Raw genomic sequence first — 8,660 nt, forward strand, 5'->3', positions numbered from 1 at the left:
AAGGTTTAGATTTTAACCTGGTGCCCTATGGATGTATTTCTACAGGATTTAACATAATGATCAGTCTCTCTGTTGTTCTTATAACTGAATTATAATACCGCTTATTATAATATTATTATAATTGTAAGAACACTTAACATATTCAATAAATATTGACAGACAAGCAAAAATCTATTTTAAAATAATAATAATTATGGCACAGAACTCTAGGATACATGATTCTGACTGGCTGCAGACTTGTGTGCTACAAAAATGTCTAATGACCAACAAACTGACTTAGCATTCAGCTGTATGTCTGTCTTTGACACAGGAATGATTGAGATTGTGCGAAATGCGATCACTTTTGCCTCTGTTCAGAGGAGTCAGGGAGGTGTGGCGGGAGCTTTCAAAAACAATGCCTTGTATGACTGGCTTGAGAGGAAGTGCCCATTCCAGGAAAAAGTAAGCAGATATACTGTACTAATACTATGTCATGTGAGCTGACTTCTGTCATTCTATCAGATCTGTTTTCTGTAGTGTCTCGAAAAGCAGATATTTGATCATTCTCTTCCTTTTGTCTTGAAATTCGGTGCAACAGTACTTTCAAGCTATAGAGAAGTTTTGAACTCGTGTGCTGGCTACTGTGTAGCTACATATGTGCTGGGTACAGGTGACCGCCACAACGACAACATTATGATCACTGATCAAGGTAAAGGAACAAGTTCGTTTTTGTCTCGTGCATCTGACAAGACAAAAGAAAAAAAAATCACATGATGTAATTATTGCATATGCAAAACCAGTAAACTATGTAGATGAATATATTACAAATAAATGATCCAGTTCAACTTCAGTCATGATCTTGTTACATCTGGTTAATAAAATATGATTCATGTCACATATTTGATGTCTACCATCCATACAAAATGTTCGGAGTATTATGGGTAGATTTTTAGAGAGGGTTCAATAACACAGAACATGCCTTGAATAGATGTACCAGTATTTTGCGAATGGCCACTTGGAATCGAACTAATGTTAAATTCTCAGTTCTTCTCAGGGAACTTGTTCCACATTGATTTTGGGCACATCCTGGGCAACACTAAGCTTCCTGGGGGTGAACAGAGAAAGGGTGCCCTTTGTCCTCACCCCTGAGTTCCTGTATGTGATGGGCAGGGTGAAAGGCCGTCCCAGCCTCTACTACCAGAGATTTAGGGTATGTTCTGTTACACTGCTTCTCTTTGAAATATATTCAGTGTTACAGGGCCTTGCAACCAGTGTTGTTATTGTTAACTAAAATTAAAAACTATTCAAATCTGTTATTGGTAATTACAATGAAGCTGAAATAAAATATAAATATTACAATTTCAACTTAAACTTAAAGGGATAGTTCACCCAAAAATGAAAATTACCCCATGATTTACTCACCCTCAGGCCATCCTAGGTGTATACGATTTTCCTCTTTCAGACAAATACAATTGGAGTTATAATAAAAAAAAAATTCTGGCTTTTTCAAACTTTATAATTTAATTTAATTTATGCATTTAGCAGACGCTTTTATCCAAAGCGACTTACAGTGCATTCAGGCTATACATTTTTTACCAGTATGTACTTGGTAAAAGTATTATATTACTTTATAATAGCAGTGAATGGGGGTCGTGATTTTGAAGCCCAAAAAGTGCATCCATCCATCATAAAAGTGCTCCACATAGCTCTAGGGGTGAGTAAAGGCCTTCTGAAGCGAAGCAATGCGTTTGTGTAAGAAAAATATCCATATTTAAAACTTTATAAACTGTAATCTCTAGCTTCCGCTAACTGTTGTACACACATTCACAAGAAAGTGGCCTAGTGGATGACGTAGGACGCAGGCGTAGTGTAAGCTCCGATGAAAAAGACTATTCTTGGCTTAAATTAAAATCCTCGTTTTGTAAAGCCTTTCTCCCATGAACATGCATATTACAGTTAGCGGAAGCCAGAGATTACTGTTTATAAAGTTTCAAATATGGATATTTTTCTTACACAAATGCAGCGATTCACTTCAAAAGGCCTTTATTAACCCCTGTGAGCTGTGTGGAGTACTTTTTTATGATGGATGCACTTTTTAGGGCTTCAAAATTCAGGACATTTTTAAAAATAACTCTGAGAGTCATATAAACGATGGCTTGAGGGTGAGTAAATCATGGGGTAATTTTCATTTTTGGTTGAACTATCCCTTTAAAAATTAGAAGGGTTGCCTCTGCAACTAACTGAAATAAGTTGAAGTAATAAAATGACTAAAAACTGAAATCAAATAAGCTTTATAGAAACATTTTTTAAAAATCAAATAAAAATTACACATAAAAAACACATGAAATTACTAAAACTTAAATTAAAATGGCAACTGAAAATATAGAAATAAAAGCTACTTCAACATATAAAAAAAACAACTAAATTAGTTAATAAATAACACTAAAACAATACATGCCACTAACACAAAACTTGAGAAGCATTTGTTTCTCCTGCCAGCCCATTGTATTACGCATTTAGAAAGCTTACTCTGATCTGGATTTGTGATTCAGTAACTAATAAAAAAATAAAACAAATATGTTTAATCATGCACACACGATTTGAACAAGTCAACAGAATGCTACAGCCATACTCTGAGCTCCAGTATCTGTTCTTTCTTTAGGACACCTGTATCCAGGGCCGTGCACAGACCTTTTGAGGGGCATGTGCTGAAACGGAAAAAGGGCCACCCCCCTTTTAACTATTTTTGAATTATTCGGTTCATCAGTCATCAAAGCTCAGTAAATATTGGTCACAGACACAGAAATTTACTTTAAATTTCAACATGCTGATTCACTCACTAAAAACTCCCACAGATCATGTTTTCAGACCATTTCAAGTCTTATTTTGACGTAACAAAGTGGTTACATCTAAGTGTGTGAGTTGTTTACTTACTTTTTTAAATGAGTCTTCCCATTAATGCCATTATATTGTTCATTCAGACTGATTCGCGAACGTAGAACGCGCATGAAGCAGACAGACAGATGTAAAGGGTGACCAATATCATTGATTTATTTTATCGCCAAAAAAAAGGGCACTTCGGAATGTAAGGGCAAAAAGGGCATGTGCTCTGCACAGGTTGAGCCCTACCTGTGCACGGGCCTGCCTGTATCAATGCCTATCTGTCCCTCCGGGCTCAGTCTCGCCTTCTAGTCACGCTCTTCTCTCTAATGCTGCTCACGGGAATCCCTGAGCTCAGCATGTCACAGGACATGCGCTACCTGCTAACTGCACTGCAGCAGGATCAAGGGGAGGAAGAGGCTAGGAACCACTTCCTGCAGCAGATTGCCCTCTGCGAGCAGAAAGGTTGGACCGTCCAGGCCAACTGGTGGTTTCACATGATGGCGGGCATTAAATAGAAAACATAAGGAAACTATGTACCTTTCTGACAATCAGCAAAGGGAATTTCTCTACATGCTACAAAAAGATTGAGAACCACTGACTTAAAGAGACAGTTAACCCAAAATTGAAGATCTGTCATTATTTACTCACCCTAATATCATTCCAAACTTGATTTTCTGATTTCCTTTGCTAAGCTGAATACAAAAGGAGATGTTTGTCAGGATGTTCATGCTGCTCTATACCATGAAAGTGACCAGGGGCTGACAAATTCCTAAAAGGACAAAAAGCACCATAAAAGTACCATTTCCATTGTGGTCTATTTCTATTGTGGTCTAGTGGTCCATTTCAAGTATTCTGAACTTTATGTAAATAATAAACAAAACTTCTCTGTAAATCTCATTTATGCATTTTAAATATGCAAATTCACATTTGGCACATTGTTGTAGTATGAACAGAAAGAAATGTAAACAGAATGAGGGTGAATTTTTGCTGAACTATCCCTTTAAATATTACATTTGATCATGCAAATTACATGAAGAAAAATTTTGTATTCAATATAAACAATAAATGTGTGTTTGCTACTTCACGTTTCTTATTGTTTCCATTAAATAATCATCGAAGAACCTGAGTCACAATTCAGATGAATTAAGACCATCTTAACTATTAGAAAGACCCTCGGTGTGCCATGATGGTACTGTAAGTAATAAGGATGACACACCAGGAAATGAGATCTTGCATGTAAACAGTGTAATCACATGCTCTCATGTGAGTACCATCCTGCTATTTACAGTGGTTGCCTTTAGAGGGCACCCTGGCCCATATTCACCTCACATGCACTGGGTCATGAGACAACAGACCTAAAAACACGTTGCTTGTTAACAATAGACTCTGAGATAAAACAGTTTTAGTTTTGGTTAACAGTACTAAGAATAGGACATAAAAACGTGAAATTCCCTGCGCAAAGGCCGTGTTGTAGAGTTGTCGTAGTTGTTGGTTAGGGTAGGGAGAGAAGGGAGGGGTGTTTGGTGGGTGTAGGGGTGTTTTCAAAGCCAGCAGTTTGGGGGGCATGGGCGGGGGGCTGTCAAGTCTGTCTGAGAGACTGTTTCCAGACAGACAAGCCTCCATGCTTCTCTTAGCTTCTCGTCTCGCATCCACTGCATTCTCACATCATGCTGTTCTTCCTTCAGTCTTTTCCTTTGTTGAGGTATTTTCCGGTATTTTTACATTTCTCATTTAATCAAGTTGTGTCTTTAAAACAGCTCAGCATTCATTTATTTCACTCTTCCTCGATTCCTCGTTCTTACGCACTCACACAAACACACACGCCAAGACGGCATCACTGTGTTTCTGACAAGGATGAGCACATGGTCGTCCCACACACTGGCTGATTGTCTTTCTTGGGGCTGTCCGTTCTTTACTATAAGAGCTCTACAAGCTCTCACAGCACTTTATCTAAAGGTAAGATATTTTTAGAATAGATTGAACGTTGTTATTTTTTAATTTTTTAATTTTTGGTCTTCAAATACATTGACTTTCAGCTGCTGATTCAACGTCTTCCTTCAGGTGAGTGTAACAGACAAAAAAGGTATTTATTCTATCATGTTATAAGAAGCTTTTTATTTACTATGTATATTTATCATACATAATTAAAATAATATATATATATTTTTTTTTAAATTAGAATATAAATATGTTACAGAAAATATGCTTCTCGTGAACTGAGGCTAATTTTTATAGGTAATATGCTATAAATATTGACACAAATATTTGTGCTTTATACTTGATACCCTATAGGTCTTTTGGTTCAATTACAGTGAACCATGTTCAGAACTATTGCATTGCTTTACACTAAACCATCTGCGTGACACCCGGCTTTTAAACCCACATGGATTTGAGGTCATATCCCATCGCCATGTGCTCTCCTTGAGGTCACTGCCTCAAAGAAAAAATAAATAAATAAATAAAAAGCCATATCTGATTCAACCTGCTTTTTATAATCGAGAAGCTCCAGTAATTACTTATAAGGGTGTGTCAGTGGGCAAGTCAGTTCATATCTGTTTGAGTCCAGGTTACTGAGTGCATGTGGAGGACAGAGTCAAGCAGCAATGGTTTCCAGTGCAGAAAAGAGCACTGACCTAGTTCACGCCAGACAGAACAGCCAGACATGCCCCCAATTTCCCCACATTATTAAAAAAAGTGAGAATGTAGTAATTTTTCTAATTACTGTCAAATCAATGCAAAGTCAGTAACACAACAAATGACTGTAAAAAAAATTGTGTAATGCGTTGTGAGGTAATAGTGTATATATAGTTTCATTAGTGTGTTCTGTAACACTACTGAAAGATTCTGCCCAAAGAAAATGCTAATCATCAAGGTGACTTCAAAAAATTACTTTAAAGGGGTCATTGGATGCTACATGAACTTTTACAAGTTGTTTGAACTGAAATGTGTGTTGGCACCCTATAATGATAAAAATCCACTGCATCTATGTTTGCACAAATCACTCGTGATCCAGCCTCACCTACAGAAGAAGTGAGTATAAGGTTTTGCAATGAATCTTTGCAAATCGCCTTTCCTAATAATGTTTTTGACAGGGTAAAAAAAGTGTTTTTTACACTACCGTTGAGAAATTGTAACCAAACTATGCTACAGACTTTTCATTAAGACCCTAAAGAATCATATCAACTTGTGGAAAATGGGCATCCGATGACCCCTTTAAAAGGGACATGCAGCATATTTTCCGACATTTGCGATATCACAAATATTGACGAATGGGACGAGACCTGGTTGAGCTGCATTAGAGAAGGCGACGAGTGTTATCACTATGTCGGAGACACGCTAGCTGATTTTATGGGTGCCCTAAGTACATATACTAAAACAAGGTAAGAAAAAAACCCTACTGACTATGCACATATGGTTATCTGGAGCACAGTACTTGCATTACAAACTATACTGTATTAGCATTAAAATAATAATAATAAAATGCTGCAACATCTAGACTCAACTAAGGTAGTAGATTTATAAGACTTAACTTATAACATATACCTGTGCCTTCACACAACCGTGTGCTGTCACTAATACTCACAATAGTTTGTTTTCCTCATTTGTACATTTCTTTGGATAAAAGTGTCTGCTAAATGAGTACATTTCTGCTCATAATAGCACTGTACCTTTGGAAATGTATTAATAAGTAATAAATAAATAAGTCCTAAAGACACGTCAGCTGATTCCTGGGACAAATGTTAAAGACTGGAGTCAAATTCCATTCCATTTTGTGTGTTTTTAATGACTCCAAACTTTTTTGTGTACATACCACAGGTGTGTCTTTAATCATATCTGTCTTTCATGTTAAGTACAGGTGTGGCTAACTACATTTATCTAAAACTGACAGAAACACAACTCATTGGCCTCAAGGGCTAATCTTAAATGATCACGAAACCCTAAGACACATTCTTTTTGTTAAAAGGTGTGCACACATTGCATATTATGGAAATATTATTAAAAAACACTGAAATCAAACACAAATTTGAAATAGTAAGGGCAAAGACTTTAAAGTAAATAGTTGAAGCTACATCACAAACTATTTCAAATATGGCCGTTAATAACTTCAAACATCACCATTGAAACCAGCACATTTGATTTGAGATCTACTCTTACGCTGGAACAGATCACAGTGAATAGTGATCACAGTGAACTTAAATTTTGTCTTCTCAAAGCTATTTTAACGCTTATACTGTATATAGTGCACAAGTTGTATGCACTCTTAAAGATAAAGGTTATTTATTGACATCAACGGTTTCATGAAGAACCTTTAAAATACGCTTTTCAAATCCACAAAATATTTTTTATAGTGAAAAAAAGTTTCTTTCACTAAGAAACATGGTTCTTTGCACTGCTGTGGTCTAAGGCACTTTTGGAACCTTTATATTTAAATATGTGGACTCATTTCAAGGTGCCTTTCTAGTTTTATTTTGACAATCAATGGACACTAGAAAGTGCCATTTATCACAAAGATTTATGTGAAAATAATTCAAAAACTCTCTTTTGTGTTCTACTTAAAAAAATAACAGCATACATGTTTGGAACAACATGAGGGTGAGTAAATGATGATATAATTTTCCATTTCTGTTGAATTGTCCCTTTAAGTGTCTATCTATTCATTTAAACTTGAATGACTGAAGGATGTTATTCAAATTTTATGTATAAAAATGATGTGAAATAAATCAAAGTGGATGATTTTAAAAGCAATTAAAGCATGTTTCGAAAATATGTATGTGTTTGTGCTGGTTATTTCCCACGTCTCAGATCCGCTGCCATGCTGATTCTGGGAGGTCCCCTCTTTTCAGCACTGATGGTCCATGGCTAAGCTGCTATGACACACTGCAGCGTCCTTCAGAGGGGCCCTCCAATTACTACAGAGACACAGCAACCACCAAAAACAATGTGTATGTATGTGCTATGTATGGAAAGTCTTCAGGAAGCAGTCTATAAATCAGTACGAGTAAATGAGACTAGAAGAAGACTCTTATGCTCATTAGCAGACATGTGTTTGTGACTGACATTGGCATTCAGTTAGCTTGATCTTTTAAATGCATTCATGCTATTTATTTAAAAGCTTATTTAGTGATCCCACACAAAATCAGCCTTCCGCTATGCTTCTACCTTTTGTAGCGTGACCGATTTCCTCTGGTGTTCAGAGTGGACTGGGGTTTTCTAGCACCATTTGAAATCGGTCGTGCTGAAAGGTATGGCATCCCCTTCATATGAGCAGAATGTGGACCATTTTGTAGACGATGAAAAGACAGGAAATGGTTGGGGTGAAGTTAAAATTGGTTAACCAATTAACCACTCAAGCAGGGTCAGAAATTAACCAGGTCTCAGGGCAGAAAAGAGACAAAATGACACAGATGATTATAATGCAGGGCAAATAATGCTCCCATATCCATCTCCCTTTTTATCTGTTGTCCAATGTATACATATATTGGGTTTAGTGTCTTGACCTGTAGGAGTTCATAGTCTCACAGGTGAGTGTTATTGAATGTGTTGCTAGTATGTATTTAGAATGTATGTGTTGTAATATGTATGTATGTAAAGTAGTATAAGTAGTTTGTGATGAAAAGACTAGCTTTTTATTGTAAATTTATTCCAGCAAGGAATTTATTGTGTTAAGATTTATTGTGCATTATATACAGTTACTTTTAAAATCAATGTTGATTTTGAAGTATTTAAAAAATTGAAATGGAAAACATTCAGTGTGTCTTCAGTTCAATTCAAACACACACACACACATATTATATATA

The 8,660-nt window shown here is 36.3% G+C and overlaps 1 long non-coding RNA gene across 1 annotated transcript; it reads left to right on the forward strand.

The window, feature by feature from the left end:
* The first annotated feature begins 4,491 nt into the window (after positions 1 to 4,491).
* LOC107737711 (uncharacterized) lies at positions 4,492 to 4,945 on the forward strand. Its single transcript, XR_001639818.1, has 3 exons — positions 4,492 to 4,564; positions 4,691 to 4,818; positions 4,899 to 4,945. It is a non-coding gene; the product is annotated as an uncharacterized LOC107737711 (long non-coding RNA).
* Positions 4,946 to 8,660: the final 3,715 nt, after the last annotated feature.

This window comes from Sinocyclocheilus rhinocerous, unplaced genomic scaffold (genome assembly GCF_001515625.1).
Source record: "Sinocyclocheilus rhinocerous isolate Xijiao unplaced genomic scaffold, SAMN03320098_v1.1 scaffold72, whole genome shotgun sequence".
NCBI classification, from domain to species: Eukaryota; Metazoa; Chordata; class Actinopteri; order Cypriniformes; family Cyprinidae; genus Sinocyclocheilus; species Sinocyclocheilus rhinocerous.